The following is a 17,590-nucleotide window of genomic DNA, read 5'->3' as shown; positions in this document are numbered from 1 at the left end:
AAGAAGATTACAAAGGATTTGGAAAATATTTTACACTTATTCAACTGGATGTGTGGGTCCAAAATCAATCAGAAAACTGAAGGAAAAGAATTACAGAGTTTATGAAAAACAAATTCAAAATGGGCTGTGCATATATGTGGAGTTGCAAGTAGGGAGGACAATCTGCTATTGGTTAGATGCATTTTAGGGTGTATATGCATACCATAGTGCATATACCTAATTAAATTATCTTTTTTTGGCTATTATCTTTTATTTTCCCCTTTACTTCAATCCATTTAAGGATATAAAAATAATATCATCTCAAAAGAACTAAACATATGAAATACATATATACCTGTATACATCTGAAAAATGGGATAATGAGTATGGCATCCAGCCACCTAGATGAGCATCAGAAACAACATTGAAGGAAAAAAAGAAGCTACCAAATACATAATGTCTTATTCCATTTCTATGAAGTCTCAAGAGTTTTTAAATATATATATATATACATACATATATATGTATGTGTATATATATATATATTTCAAAATATATATGTATATATATGAAATTTTAAATACATACACACATATATATGTATGTGTGTGTGTATATATATATATATATATATATATATATATATACACATATATATATATACATATATATTTCAAATAAATATACATATGAGATTTTAAAAATATATATATATATATATATATATATATATATATATATATATATATATATATATATATATTATCAGGGATTTGAACCCAGGGACAGTTAAACGTTAAACACTGAGCCATATTCTCAGCCCTTTTTGTATTTTATTTAGAGAGAGGGTCTTAGTGAATTGTCTAGGGCCTGCCTAAGTTGCTGAGGCTGGCTTTGAACTCTTGATCCTACTGCCTCAGCCTCCCAAGCCAATGGAATGACAGTCATGTGCCACTGCACCCAAAGTAGATCTCATACATTTTAGTGATCCAAGCCTATGTGACAAAACTCTTATAAAACGTAATAAAATTGACAAACCTAAATTTTAGTTAATAGTTAAGTCTGGAGTTAACTATTATATACAAGAAAATTTTAAGATACTATTCTCTTTTAAACTGGATAGGGGTGCATGGGCATTCTGTTTATTGTTTGTATTTGAAGATTTCTCCTATTTTAAATATTGTTTTCTCTCTTTCTAAAATTCAAGGAAAATGTAAAATGTTATGTATGAAGTAGAGTTGAAAGGTGTGGTTGGTGACTTAAGGTGTTAGGGAGAATTGTCTATACCAATAGCATCCAGTCCCCTGTGTATTCAGCCTCCCCCCCCCCAATTCTTGTAAGTATTTTAATTTTGATCCAATGCCCATCCTGTAGTTATTCTCAATTTTCTTTTCTTCCTCTCTTTGTCATTATATTTTATCCTCTGAACTATTTCGTCTTTATTGACAGTGACATTATTGACAGTGACAGACATTTTAAGAACTCTAAGGCATGTGGTGAAATTAAATTTGACTTTTTGAACTATTTTAACAAGAGAGTGATTCTTTTTTCATGTGATGCCAAATGTACAGTCACATCACACTTTCTACACTGTAAAAATAGTTTGATATTTACATTGATTGTGGCCATTGTGTAGATAGTTTTCCTCCATGAAGTTTTGATCCAGTAATGGTTATAAGATTAAAACCCAAGCATTGTCTATTGGATATCAGCTTTCCTTTTCTTTCTTCCTTCTTTGTTTCTTTGTTTCTTTCTTTCCTTTTTCTATCTTTCTTTAAAAAAAAAAGAAGGAACATTTTTCTTCCTACACTATTAATAATGAGAGTTAGAGAAACAGGATTCCATAGTTCTGATATGTTCTATAAACTTTAAAGTTTTGTCTGCATAGATTTTTTTAAATCTAAATATATTCAGTGATACATCCTAGATCTTTCAACTGACTTTAAAAAAAAATTTAAATAGAATTTTTACTGCATTATCCAGTGCTTAGTTGTTCATATTTTTTTTCTTTATTCTCTTCTAACAGGCAAAAAAAAAATGATATATGCGTTTCTCAATAAAACTTTAGGTTTTGTACTATCTGTATTTTGGCATGTAAAACCATTGAAAAGAAACTGCAGTAAATTCAAAACTATACCCTTGGGTAAACTGTGGAGCAAGTATAAGATGATTAATATCTGAATGTAGAGCTTTTAAAGCCAAAAATTCTTTTGTTTTGTTGGCCTTTAGACTAAATAAAAATGAAGCATATAATCTGTACACTCTGGATGACAGTGTTTTGTTGGCAGAGTCCTTCTTCATGTCCTGACTATTTTGTAACATCTCCAAATAAGTAATGCACCTTGTTTTCTATCTTACAGAAGCCCTCTGTTCCTCATAACTAGATTTGTCTAAGTAGTCTTAAAATCCACTTGTTGAAGGTGTTATAAAAACCATTAAGTTGCTGCAGTCAAATAGATCCCATCAAAAAATTAAACAAGACATTTCTCTTTACATCATGATATGAGTGCCTGAGAACTCAACATTTAGCTGAATCTACTCCAATTCTACAGCACTAAGGAAGTCCATGTGACAGGAAACAACTAAAATCTTAAATGCACATGTAAGGATTATTTCTCAGAAGGGAAGAACAGACCCAACATGTCAAAGCTGCAGAAAATTCAAGAGTGAAAGGAAAGAAAACACTCTTAACTAATAGAATGACTTAAAGCCAAAGAAAATATTTAATTGCAACAATCTGAACAATTTTTTTTTAAACAAAACCTCAGAAAGTGTCAGATTTTGGCAGAAGAAAATTATGAAAAAGTTGAAAGGAACAATAAGATAAAGCATAAAGAGTTCTTGTAAAGTGAAACTTTAAAAAAAGTCAAAAATCTGAAACAAAGGAGCTAAGTGGACATCACAATATGAGAAAAAGTGAATAATTAAGCTAAAGAATTCTCCCAGGATGCAGCATGAATATATGTACAAATAAAGCCAAGAGTTGCCTCATGAGCCAAAGTTGCTGTATAAATCTAATAAGAATTGTAGATCAAAAGAGTAAAAATTATGTGAGGAAGGCTTACTTAATAAGGATTTTTTTTAGAACTAAAAAGAACACATTTCTCATATGAGAACTCTCAGCAGATATTGAACAAGAAATTGAAGAGAAAAAGATAAAGCACATATATTGAACGACTGTAGGGAATCAGAAAACACCAAGATTCTCAATTGGATTCATAAACCCACAAGAGGGTAAAGAAAAATTACCAGCAATGAAATGAAAATGAGACTCTATCATGTCTTTGTCAGCAAAATTTGATATAAGAAGAAATGAGAAAACATCTTCGGAGTGCTATAAAAAAGTCCATATCTAGGTAAATTATCTCCCAAGCACAAAAGTGAAATACAGATATTTTTATACTAATAAAATAATCAGAATATGTATGAAAATATATTTTTAAAAATCCATTTGAGGATAACTGTTAACAGCAAAAATAAAACTGAAGCATAATGATGAAAAAATATATTAAAAGGCTTATAAGTCCAAATGTTAATAACAAGTTGTATCTAAAATTACATATGTACACATTTATGATTTATATCCATAGATATTGATGGATGACAATGAGATTAAATACTTTCCATAATGTGTTCAGCTGTTAAGAGAAATGATAGAAAATCTAATTAATTTTAGGATATTGTAAGAAATAAAAGTATAAGTGCTTATACTAAAAATATGATAAAATCCTTCGAAGAAGAGATATTGAATCCAGAACTTTCAAATCAACCAAAAAGAATAGAGAAAAGGAAAGAGAGAGAAGATAACATAGGACATTTATGTTTTCATGCAAAACTGTCAATAACAAAATTTGTCAATCATAAAATGTTGAGGGCTACTGTCCTTTGGAATCTAATATCAGTTATAATCATTCACAGAGAATATTCTGTTTTTTAACAATGTTAGTAATGCAAAATTATGAAGAACCTGCTTCTTTGCATTATTTTACAGATTCACAATTGAAAGAATATTCTCCACTCTGTGAAATGCTTAGAAAGATCTAACTTTGTTTACTTTTTAAGTGAAAAACTAAAAAAAAAAAAAAGAAGAAGTCTTGAAAATGATCATTGATTTCCGCAGAAGATACATAATAACTTTTGAAGATATAACTGGGCTAGAGGTAACCGATCATAAGTGAGAGTTTCTATGTATAAAGCCCTAGGTTCAATTGCTAGCACCCAAAAACAAACAAACAAACAATAAATAAAGTAGAATATATGTAAATAAGGTAATTAGAAATTAATAGCTGGAACTTTGAAAATTTAAAATTGATTTTTATTTGTAAAATAAAAATAAAGTGTTAAAAAAGGACATGCAGAACAGTAGTGCATTTTTGCAACAATATTGCACTTTTTTGCAACAATATTGCCCATAATTTATGTATACCAAAAATTCACAGTATGTGGATTTTAGTAAGAAACATCTCAGTCTGGGCAAACATAACAAATTGAACCATATTTTTCAGGACATGGAGAACTTCATAAGAGTAAAATGATACATTTTAAAATATGAGCTATTTCTTTTAATCCAAAATAATGCTTTGATTTTGGCATTTCTTATTATGATTAAGATTGAACTAAATGGATTACTGTTAGGTTAACCTTTTTGCTCCTATGTAGAAAAATATGAACACTGGTCATTTAATAATAACTATTTTCTGTTATGGTATATAAAAATGTAAATTTTAAAGTTTCACATATTAAATTTGATGGGATATGATTTGGTGACATTCACAGGGCAAAACCAGTATGTTATTTCCTTTGGAAATGTTTCCATTTCCAAAGTCAATTTGAAACTTTTTTATTCGCCCCAAAGAATCTCCAATTCACTTACCTATCATTTTTCAAATCTTAGATCCCCTGCTTTAAGCAAACACTAATTGACTCTCTGCATCTACATATTTTTCTATTCTAGTCATTTCATGTAAGTGGAATAATACAATATGCAGTCCATTGTGGCTAACTTTTTTCAATAAGAATAATTAATGTTTTCAAGGTTCATCTATGTTAAAGCATGTACCATTATTTCATTCTTTACATTGCCAAAGGATATTCCATTGTATGGATATACCACTGCTATTTATTCATTTGTTGATTGATAGACATTTGATTTCTTTCCACTTTTTTTTCTTTTATGAATAAAGATGTTATAAATATCCAGGAAACTACAAGTTTTTGCTTGAATGTGCATTTCCTTTTTTTGAGTTTATACCTGGGAGTAAGTGCAATTGCTGGGTCACATAGAATTGCCAGAATATCTTTCAATATGGCAGGCCCATTTTACTTTCCAATAAATAGTGTATGAAGGTTCCAATTTCTTCATATCCTTGTCAACACATGTGATTTAATGACCTTTTTTTATAGTCATCTTAGTAGATGTGAATTACTATAATATCATTGTGGTTTTGATTTGAATTTCCCTAATGACTAATTACATGTAACATATCCTCATGTATATTTTAGTCATTTGGATATCTTTGAAATAATGTTTGTAGATTTTTGGTCCATTTTAAATTATTTGTTCCTTCAATTACTCAGTTTTATTATGCATTTAGATATTCTAGATGTAGTGCATGCATTTTTTCTAACATAAAATTCTCAAATATTAAGAATTCATTTAAAATAGGACATTGTATAAATAAGATCTTTACTTTCTTATTGATATGGCATAAACTTATCCACATTATTATGCACATTATTATTATGCACATTATTATTCACAAATCATTATTATGATTTCAGTCAATAATTAGACTGGTTAATCTTTCTTAAAATATTTAGTTGAAATTGATTCAGTTGCTTTTATTATTTGTTTAATTATTATTCTATTACTCGTATCTGGCTGTCTCGGTATTGATATGAATTTTTTATCTTTATTTTTATTTTATTTATTTTTTTGTGGTGTTGAAGATCTAAAAAATCCATATTGAACCCAGTGCCTCACGCATGTGAGGCAAGTGCTCTATCACTGAGCTAAGATATGGATTTTTTTTAGCCAGATTTTTCAATAGTGTCAATATTTCACAATGAATTTATGAAATGTGGTTACTTCTTCAAAATCTTCAAACCTATAATTATTTAGTAAATTAAATCTTAACAATACTTCTACATCTTAAAGTAATTAAAGCTGTGTCTTAACAGGATATACTCACCAAATTGCATACCACAATATATGTAGACACATATATCTTCTTTATTAAGAGTAGTGTTCTTTAATCATTTTGATTATCTCAGCATGTTATTGATATTTTCATTCCTGACAATCTCTACACTTCTTGTCTACTTGCCCAATTCTATTAGTTTACCTCTCATCTTTTTCTGTTGATATTGTAATTTCGAACATTGTTATTTTCAACTAAGAGAAAGCTTCTTTTCAACTTGTTATGAATTCTAGTCATTTGTTAACCTGCTCAAGCCTCTGCCTTCACAAATATCACCTTTTCATTAATCTTAATTAATCCAAATTAAACTGAGATATGCCCTCTGCATTTCCAATTACAGAACCCAAAACTTTCCAGGGAATTATGACCTGCATTACCTTTTAACATGTAATTTTGCCTCCTCACAATGGATTCCTCCAGGATCCATCACTTTAAGCGTGCAGATTTTACAAGTTTAACTCCACAAAAGTTAACTTTTAGAAGGGCCAATAGCACTTTTGTCTGAAATGAAGCTTTTAAGGATTTACTTTTAGTATATAAGTATATCAAATTAGAAACATCCATTTTATTTTCATAATATAAAAAATAAGTATTAACCATTCATTCATCTTGTGTTCAGGACTTTGCCTAAATGCCATAAAAGACACAAAAATTTTGTTAGAACTCAGCTCAAAAGCCATGGCTATCTAAAATAAAACAATACAAAAACATAGATTTAAAAAAAAAAAACTTTATCTGATCCCTATGGGTAATTTAGGTATTCATTTTCTAAGACATCATACCATTCTGTCTTTTAAATTTACGTTTCTTAAAGATGGCTTATTGTGCTTTTTATTATTTATTGAATGTATATATTACATACAAAATTTAAATATTAATGACCTGATCTAAGAAAGCATGGACTATTTTTGTCTTGCTGATATTGTATACCCAAGGTTGAGATCATGATGACATCGTAAGTCCTAAAAATATATGAAATATGTGAAGCTCATATGTTCTTATAGTACCAGCTATTTGGGAGGCAGGGGAGGAGGATCGCTTGAGTGTGGAGTTTGAGAAAAGCCTGAACAACATAGGAAGACTTCATCAAGAGAGGGAGGGGGGGAATGTATCAATGAGTGGAGAAAGGAAGAAACTAATAGGGTTTAAATAGTCAAAATATGCTTTTTGCAAGAGTAGGGAATCTTGGAACCTGAGACAATGCTGAGATTTAAAGAATTAGGGAAGAAATTGGAAATGAAAAGAATTGCAAAGTGGGTGATAAACTAAAAACCAAACATAAAACTTGTATGGCAATCTCATGGGATAAAGGAAAAATTGTCAAAACTAACTGGTTGTGTGTGGAAAATCATGCGAGATATATGAGATCAAATGAAAGCAGGTCTTAAAATCTGGTAAAGTAATTTAGACTTCTGTGATAGAATAAGGGGAAGCCATTGACTTTTTTTTTTCCCCCTGAGGAGCAGCACAATGAAAGTGGTAGTTTAAAGAAATATTTCTTACAACATTTCTGGTAGTTTTTTGTCCTGAAGCTATGTGCAAGATGAATTGGAAGATTTTTGAGTATGGCAGACTGCTCAAAACTAAGTGTTGATCTCAGATTTTAAAGTTTGCTTATCCTAGACTTTCTAAGAAAAAAAAAAATTAAAAATGTATATATAACAGTTCAAACTGTTGAATATTTCAAGTTTTCTTACTTTTACATTTCAGTTTTTATTTTATCTGTGTAATAAAACAATACATATCACTTTTCTGAATTAACAATATGGAAATAAATGTAAGCTATAAATAAGAGGGAGGAGATTGAATTCTGATAGCTACGGAGATACTGCCAGACCCAAACATGAGCCCATGAAACCCCAGGCAACACTTGTTACAGAGACATTACAAGAAATCATATATAAAAAATATTTTAAGTGATAAATCAGAAATATGTAGTGAGTGAAAGAAATACATTAGGTGTCATCAGAGGATAAGTTAAAGAGTGCTTTATGGGTTTGCAATACCTACCAGGAATTTAACTGTTCTTTGGAAAGAGAAAGCAAAATTGAGATGAAAAACAGAGCAAGTGGTTTAATTGTAAGGTGATATGTGACCATGAAACACACCAGAGAACATATCCAGGAAGTAATTTCAAGATATCAGAGAATGCCAATGAGACCTGGGAATCATCAGCATAGTGGAATGGATTATGAGTGAAACCACTAGAAAAGATCAGGTCTTTAAAGAAAAGGGACATCTATCAAAAAGGGTAGAAGACTTGTGTTTTATATTGCTTTATATAATGCTCAAAACTGAATAGAGGTAAGTTCAACATACGTCATTTTATAAACAAGAAATATTTCAGACAATGCTGATGTTTATATAAGGTAACAGTTAATAGTGGCACGGTGAATTTGCATTGAAAGAACCCCCTCATATACTAGAGAGAGGAATGTAAACCCAATAAACTTTCTGTTGAAAATTGGGTAATATGGATAAAGCCATAAGTATTCATATATTTTGATACTAATAACATTCTTTTAAATCTTCCAAAGGGGTTCGATGCATACAGACACAGACAACATTGTGTGTATCATATAATTGTAGCACTATTAACAAAAGTAAAAATTAAAAGCACTATAAATGTCCAATATTAAAATAATATTTATGCACGTTATAACACATCTATGCAATTGAGTACTGCTCAGTCTTTACAGTTGTTTTTAATGAATGTTTGAGCACAGAAATGTGTGATATGCATAACATAATAAAATAGGTTATATAAACGAGAAAATGAACTGTTTTGACAAAGTGCAATTTTAAACAAGGTAAAATGGTTTATAGAATGTATTTTTATATTTAAAGAGAAAATCATTGCATTATATCCTATAAAAATATTTTTAGTAAATATAACTTACATTACTTTATTCAGTAGACAAATGTCAACAGGGCATGTTGACACACTCTGGTGCACTTCTGTAAACCCAGTGACTAGGGAGGCTGAGGCAGAAGGAACTCAAATTGAAAGTCAGCCTCAGCAATTTAGTAAGACCTTGTCTCAACATGAAAATTAAAAAAAAAAAAAATGTGGCTCAGTGGTTAAGCATCCCTGGGTTCAATCCCCAGTACAAAAAAAAAAAAAAAAAAGAAAAGAAAAGTAGATAAATATCAATTAATTGGCATTGCTTCTGAGCTGGATTTTTCAGCTCAGACCCTCAAAGCCTGCCTGACCAGCAGAACCATGCTGGAGCTCAGGCCCTGGCCCAGGATCTTTGCCCCCACCTGCCAGGAAGCCTAGGCCAAGGTTAGATCCGATCCACCCCTCTGACCATATCCTATATTTTATATAGCAAAACCATGAATATCTTGAAATTGGTAATTAAATCTGTGGATTCCTTGTTTAAAAATGTATCTTTAGACTGAATCTTTTTGAAGTTATTAGATTTAAATGTCATAGAAAAATAATTTAAAATATATATTTTATTCATAATGCTAACAAAGATATTCCTTTATTTAAAAATTAATGTCTGTTAATTTGAAAGCAGGTGCTTGAGCCAGTATCTTTTCCAAAGGTTAATTACATGTAAACTAGTGAAATAAAACCACACTTAGTTCACCTTTTGCATGTTCTTCCATTTATTACAACAAGGAAATCTCTTGGAATACTTCTAATACCTAATCATCAAGGAACTAAGTTTAATAATGTCCACATCACCTACTTTAATTATATGTGTGTGTAAAATCTGGAATCTTTGACATTATATTTAAATAATCATCTGAACAAAAGAAACTTTGTAGTAAAAATGCACTTTCTTTCTTTGGTAAGTTAATGGCTCTGGGTTTTCTCTACAATGCTCTGGTATATTAAAAGTTCACATATTATACATATTGGGCATAATATGTGACTCCAGATGTTAGAAAGATTAGCTTTATCTGATGTGCAGAAACTATCCCTATGTTTAACCAGACATTTTTTTTCTTTTAAAAAATATTTATCAGTGACATTTTTAAATGAAAAAGTAAATATTATAAATAATGTAGACATTTACTGCACTTGAATTTTACAAGTTATTAACCTAAGAACTAGTGTCACTATACTTGGCCACCATTCTGGATAAATTATCAATTGAAAGTATTTATAGATAATCCAATGTAGGTTATAATATCTGGAAGCTAAATATTAAAAAATACACATTGTAAAAAGGATTACATAAGATATAGACTTCAAGAAATCTAAATTTTAGCAGCAGTAAAAACAATATGAGCTTTGTAGCTAGATAGTCCTGGATTTTCTTCACAAGCTTTACACATAACAGTAAATTTTGCCAAAAGGCTTAAATTTGTTTTAAAAGAAAATGGAGTAATAATTTCTACAATAATTTGATCTAAAGACAAAAAGCGACAAAATATTAAATATTATAAGATTCTCATAAGTCTAATTACTTACAATGGCTATGGGGAAAATTAATCAATGCCATCACAATAGAATTATTTGTCAAAATTTTAATTTTATATAATCTTTGAGTCTAAAATTTTAATACAAAATGAAGATAATAATATTTAATATTAATTCAGGAGTTGGTTATTATTGGTTTTAGGAATGGTTGTTTTGAATAACACAATACTCCTAAATGTTTCAATGTTTGCATTTTTTTCCTAAAATACCTATTATCCGTTCTGCAGAGTAGTGCTTAAGTGAATATTAGAATTAAGTATCATTAGAATATTTGAATTAACTAATGATCTTCTCATAAAAGAAAAACAAAGATGTAGAACAGGAAGAAGCATAAATATAAAGAAAGAAAACAATATTTCCTTGCACAAATAAAAATGCATATTGCTCGCTCGTTGCCATGTTTCACTCCTGTAATCCCAGCAACTCAGGAGGTTGAGGCAGGAGGATCATAAGTTCAAAACAAAATCTTGGCAGTTTAGCAAGGGACTCAGCAATTTAGCAAGACCCTGTCTCAAAATAAAAAATTAAAAGGGCTGGGGATGTAGGTGTAGATCGGATGTAAAGCCTCCCCCGCCCCCCCCCCCCCCAGTTTAATCCCTAGTACCAAAAAAAAAAAAAAAAAAGCATATTGCTCTATATTTACTTCTCTTGTTTCGTACCATGTATTAATGGAGTATTTGTTATGCATCAAATGCCATGCAAGTTGATTTATGTATTTTCTAATATGATTGCCACAAAAATCTAATTAGTAATTGCTAGTAATCCTTAATTTATTGATAAATAAACAGTGTTTTGGAATATTACTTATTCAAAGACTAAAAACAGGAAATGGCAATTTAAGGATTTGACTTTTTCCAAATCGATTATTCTAAATAATCTGCTGGCCAATAAGGATAGATAGATCTGTAACTCTTTTTTTAACATTATAAAAATAATTATTCCAAGTCCTTGGCAACATAAACAAGGCCACAGTTTTATATGTTGCAACTGGGACCTGTTTACTGGTGTTTCTTATGCAAGAGCATAGCTGTAAATATAGATTTAAGTGTAGGTTTTGTTGCAACTATAAAAAGACTAGTTCTGAGTAGTTGAACCACTTCATATAGTCTATGTATTGTAAGCCAGAGATCTCTGTATCAAAGTTTTTCATATGCATGGGACTACTTTATTCTCACTCATGTAGTCTCAAAAATGCCTAATTACCATTTGTTTTTTTGTTTTGTTTTGTTTTGTTTTTTTGTTATGACTACCATAATAGACTATCTCTCTGACTTTAAAAAGAACAGAAATTTCTTATCTCATAGTTCTGGAGCCTGGAAATCCAACATCAGTGTGCTAGGCAGTGGCATATACATGACTATTTTTCTGGTTTGTAGACAATCATTTTTTCACTGTATCCTCGAGAGCCTTTCCTCTGTGTACACAAGGAAAGAGAGAAAACTCTGGTGTCTTTTCTCTATTTTATATGAAAATCATACACCAGGGCCATTAGACTGGGTCTTCACCCTTACAACTTCAATTAAAATTAATTCCCTCAAAATGAAGTCACAATGGTGATTAGGGCATTGATGTACCAGTTTTGGAGGAGCCAATTCAGTCCGTGGTGTAATTTCATTTTAAATTCTCCTTTGCCAGATAGCATTTATTCATTCCAGTTGTTTCACACTGTACATAGGGTAGATAATGTTCTCATTGAGAATAACTGGCTCATTAACAAAGGAGGAGGGTTTAAATATGGATGTGGGTACAAGTAGGAGCAAATAATTATTCTAACTGCTCACTCAGGCTTTGATATACAAGAAAAAAAAATAATAGACCACATGTCAAACTAGAAGTAGAGGAGTTATATTGGCTTATGATACAATATTTAGAGGTTATGTATAAAAAAAGACAACACAACTTTTGAAATGTCAAAATATGCAGTGAACCATCTAAGTTGATGTATTCAGCTGACAATGAAATAAACCCAAATTTCCTTTGACTATTCAACAGCAGAGGTAACTAATCCTTCACTCTGCAGCTCATTATGCATTGTCATGCAATAGATAATACAATTCCCACAAAACTCTTTTGATTTCATGTCAAACAAATTCTCTCAAAGTCATTTAATAAACAAATAGACAGAGAAAGCAAACCTGAAACCTCAATTTGCGTAATCGATTATTATGAGCCATCTATTTCTCTTCTCTTGAAACAGATGTACATTTGTACCTGAAGAAATTTCTCAAATTGAGGTTTAAAGAAATTGTATACAAAGAAAAAAACAAAAGAGCAGAGTTTTTTACTATTTAAAATGAAAATAAAAATGGATTGTTCTCCATATTGGCAATTAGCATTTAAATTAAATTTAAAATATATACATTATTTGTAAATCCATCTTGTAATTTATGTATATATAAATTACATTTTATATATATATAAAAATATATACACATTATATTATATATATATATATATATATATATATATATATATATACATTTTTTTCCAGAAAATATTCTAAGTATGCATCCAGAGTGGAGTCACATAGCACTCCTGATGATTCCACAATTATAATTTATAATATGTTTTTCTCCTGCCCACAACAACCTTTCACATGAAATTCATTTCTTAAGGGAAAACTCTGACATTTCTCTAAGATTAAGCTTGACATAGGACTCTTCGTATTTGCTTATATTTATATTATTGTAGACTTTACATTTAACATCCTCAAAAGATGAAAATAAAATTTCTTTCATTGATAAAAATAAAATGTTTCGATGAAAACTTTTACAAACCTGAAGATTAATCAGTGTGAAGCCTTCCAAGGACTTTACAGCCCTTTAGACAGTGTCATTCTTTTATTCATAGAAAATCATTGTTCTCTGTTATTCTGTATCTACATACTAAACCATCTAGCAGTGGAGGCTCATATAAAAGTCATCTTTATTTAACTCTTGCCTAAAATAATCCAAGGTCAAAGGTACACTCTTAATAAATATTTATGAAAATACAACCCAATAAATAAGAGTATAAGCAATCTATTTTAGAGAATTGCATTTGCATTTTAGCCCAAGCTATTCACACATTTGGTTGTATTGAGCAGATTACTTGGTGTTAAAATATTAGTTTGCCTCTTAGAGCAGTAGGGAAACTATACCACTTACACATGGTGTTATTGCTTGAATTAAGTAAGATTACAGAGAGATAAGGTGAGAAAAAGACAAGGTGGGAGGAAGAAAGAGATAAAGGATAAAAATAAAACAATCTAAGCATAATACTTTCACATATACTGATTCAATTCTTCCAAAAACATATTGCTATCATTTAGTTATGATCTGTCCCCCCAAAGTTCACGTATGAGACAATGTAAAAATTTTCAGAGGTGAAGTGATTGGGTTATAAGAGAATTAACTTTATCCGTGCATCAATCCACTGATAGGGATTAATTGTTGGTAATTGTAAGCAGATATGGTATAGCTAGAGGAAGTGGGTCACAGGTGGTGTGCCTTTGGGTTTTATCTTTTGTCCTTTTTGAGTGGAGCTCTCTCTCTCTCTCTGATTCCCATTTTCCATGTCTGGAGCTGCTTTCCTCCTCCACACCCTTCTGCTTTGATGTTCTGCCTTACCTGGAGCCCTCAAGAATGGAGTTAGCCATCTGTTAACTGTACCTATGAAATCAGGAGTCCCAAATAAACTTTTCCTCCTCTAAAATTGTTCTTGTTAGGTCTTTGGACAGAGTGGTGAAAAAACTGGCTAAAACAGCTTTTGTGGCTTATTATTCGTTTACTATGCACTATTCCTTTCATGAACAGCAGAAAATTTAATGGATGTGTTCATGTGGCTCTCAGTTAATTCTCTCAGATTTACTTATATTTACATTATTGTGGACTTTTAAAAAGTCAAAGGATAAAAATAAAATTTACTTTTCATTAATAGCAACTGAATATTTCATTAGTGCAACTGAATATAAAAATTTCTTTTGATGATAACTTTTGCAAATATGCATGTCAATTTGCAGGCGTGAAGACTTCCAAGTATTTCATAAATGTATATGTGACTGTTATTCTCCAGTGTGACCTCTCAGTCTAGACGAGGTCTTTCTCTACTCTGCACATTTTCTTTGACTATCATGATTGTAATTAACTTTGTGATTATCTGTCCAAGGTCTATTCCCCACAAACTTTAAATTTTCTGATGTCAGGGACCATAACTATCTTATTTATTAATGTTTCTGTAGTGCATACCTATAATCCCAGAGGCTCAGGAGGCTGAGGCAGGGGGATTGTATATTCAAAGACAGATGGGAAATTTAGAAAGACCCTAAGCAACTTAGTGAGACCCTGTGTCAAAATAAAATATAAAAAGGTTCAATAATATGATTCAATGGTTAAGCACCCCGGGGTTCAATCCCTTATTCCAAAAAGAAAGAAAAAAATGTGTCACAAATCCTTTCAGAATCATTTGTTACAACATTTCTCACTATTAAATGAAACATTTTTCTTATACTTTATAGTCAGGCCCAAAAGATTTACTAGTAGATGGGGAAAATCAAAACCTCTCTAGGAAGGAAATTATCTTTAAATTTTGGATAAAGGATAAGTAAAGAGAAGAAAAAACTAAGGAACCACCAAGTCATTCCAAAAGCTGTTTTTACATAGTGTGGAATTAGAGGTAATAGAAGCAGATGGATGATAGACTAATTATGAGGAAAGTCAATGTCAAGAGGGGCATTGGAACCAATCACCATGACAATGATACAATTGGCAGGAGTTGGCACAATGAACAGTGGCGGCTGTGGCAACAAAGAAAGATTCCATTTCCCTGTAACAATCAGAATCACCCCAAACAAAATTAGTTTTCTTAGTAGGAAATGAGTCTTCTTTCACTGTAGGTGAACACAGTTGGGCATGCATGTATTTGACAAAAATGCATTTGGGGAGGATTCAAGCATCAGACTTCTTTTAGTATAGAACTTCTTTAATCAAGCCTTCTTTTCACTTTTGCACCTTCAAATATACAGTTGAGTAATGAAAGGAATCTCGACATCTTTCTCTGAGTATTTATTCTCATTAATTGAAGACAGTAGAACCAACAGAAGATTCAGAAATACTAAATGCAGAGATTTTAATCCATACTTTAATGGTATGCCATCCAAGGAAAGGAAATCAAGAAATCTCATTATTAATTTAATTAGTGATTAATTACAAGTGCTCTTTTTATTAAAATTTTAATTGTAGGATTTTTTTTCATTTTTAGTGAGTATGATTATTGTTTTTAAACATGAAATTTGATCATTCTCCATATGGCTCTATGTGGAGTTTTCAGTGATTGGCCTGTTACTTGAAGCCTTACCACAAATGTAGCTATCTAAGAACATATAGACTCGAGGAACACAGAAAAAACAATTATCTACTAAAATATTAAAGTTCAGTGAAGTCACTTCACTAGGTAAAGTGTCCTTACCACTGTAACAATGAGGTCAAAGCTCACTCAATTTTGTTAGTATGTCAACTAAATCCCAACATCAATCTGTGGCTAGATAAAGTTGAGTATCATTGGAATAGAAACATGTTTTGAAAGGTTTGAGGTTTTTGTTTGTTTTCCATTCAAACTAGTATTAAATGCATTTTTAAAAGCGTTGACATTTTTGATGTGGCTAATGCTTTACAGAGACCATAATTATTTCCCCTCTGAAATACACTATTTACTTCAGAAGGCAGTTAATACCTGGCTAGTCATTTGAAATTGCATGGTTATTTTAATATTTTGTTAAGGAAGATCTGTGGAAAGTCCAAGGTGTTTATAGCAAATAGAACTCAGAATCCAAACTCTAATTTTTAAATGAATCTGTTAGAACTTGCTTCTAGACTTATTAGGCCTTATTCTAGAGCATGGTCAGTTCTCTAAAGGCATGCTCTTTCTTATTTATTTATTTATTTATTTTTAATTTATTTATTTTTTTAAATTTTTTATTGTTGGCTGTTCAAAACATTACATAGTTCTTGATATATCATATTTCACACTTTGATTCAAGTGGGTTATGAGCTCCCATTTTTACCCCATATACAGATTGCAGAATCACATCAGTTACACATCCATTGAAGGCATGCTCTTTCTGAGTCAGCTAGATTCTTTAATACTAATTATGTCCTTCCAATTTTTTTCTATTTAACAGAACTCCATTTGTCTCCAGGATCTGCTTGACCATTGGCATGTCTATTCCACTCTTAACCTGTAACTATTTCCTTATAGCCCCATATTGAATCGGTGCGGCTCAGTCCTTTTCCATGTTCTTACAGAAAACAACCAATCAGAATTCAACATGTACCTGTTTCCTCCATTCCTTTCAATGTCATGCTCTAGAGATCTCATCAGCAGCCCCAATCTCTTTTGAAATTTTTATTGGTGCATATTGTTTACTCATATGATGTGTTCCATTGTGGCATATATTTGTGTGTGTGTGTGTGTGTGTGTGTGTGTGTGTGTGTGAGAGAGAGAGAGAGAGAGAGAGAAAGAGAGAGAGAGAGAGATGGAACCTAGTTCCCTAACATGTCTATTAGGACAGTGAGCAGCCCCAGTCTCTGAGCTCTTCCTCTTCTATTCAGCAGGACTGTGGTGGGATTGTTCTGTATGCTGCCGCCAGGAAATTGTCCACAGGTAGAGACTGGGGCATAGACAGGGCTCACAGTATGGGTTTCCTTTTTCTCGATGCCCAAATACAGTTGCCTCACATATTTTGATCAGTTTAAGAGCTTTTAATATTGGCGAGACTATTAGAGAACTGGTCCACACTTCACTGCAGGTTAACTTTTTAATGCTCTTCTTTTAGGACTGTCTTTGTGGGCTGAGTGAACTTTGGGAGTCAAAATGTGTGCAACACAGTTTAGTCTAAACATGGATGGATAAATTTAGCACAATTCAAGACTGCCCCTTTCACCATCATCAATTACAGACTCATCAATTTTTTTTTTTGAAATCCAAATATTCTAAT

Source organism: Marmota flaviventris, chromosome 7 (assembly GCF_047511675.1).
Source record: "Marmota flaviventris isolate mMarFla1 chromosome 7, mMarFla1.hap1, whole genome shotgun sequence".
Taxonomy (NCBI): Eukaryota; Metazoa; Chordata; class Mammalia; order Rodentia; family Sciuridae; genus Marmota; species Marmota flaviventris.
Note: the sequence above shows the minus strand (reverse complement) of the source record.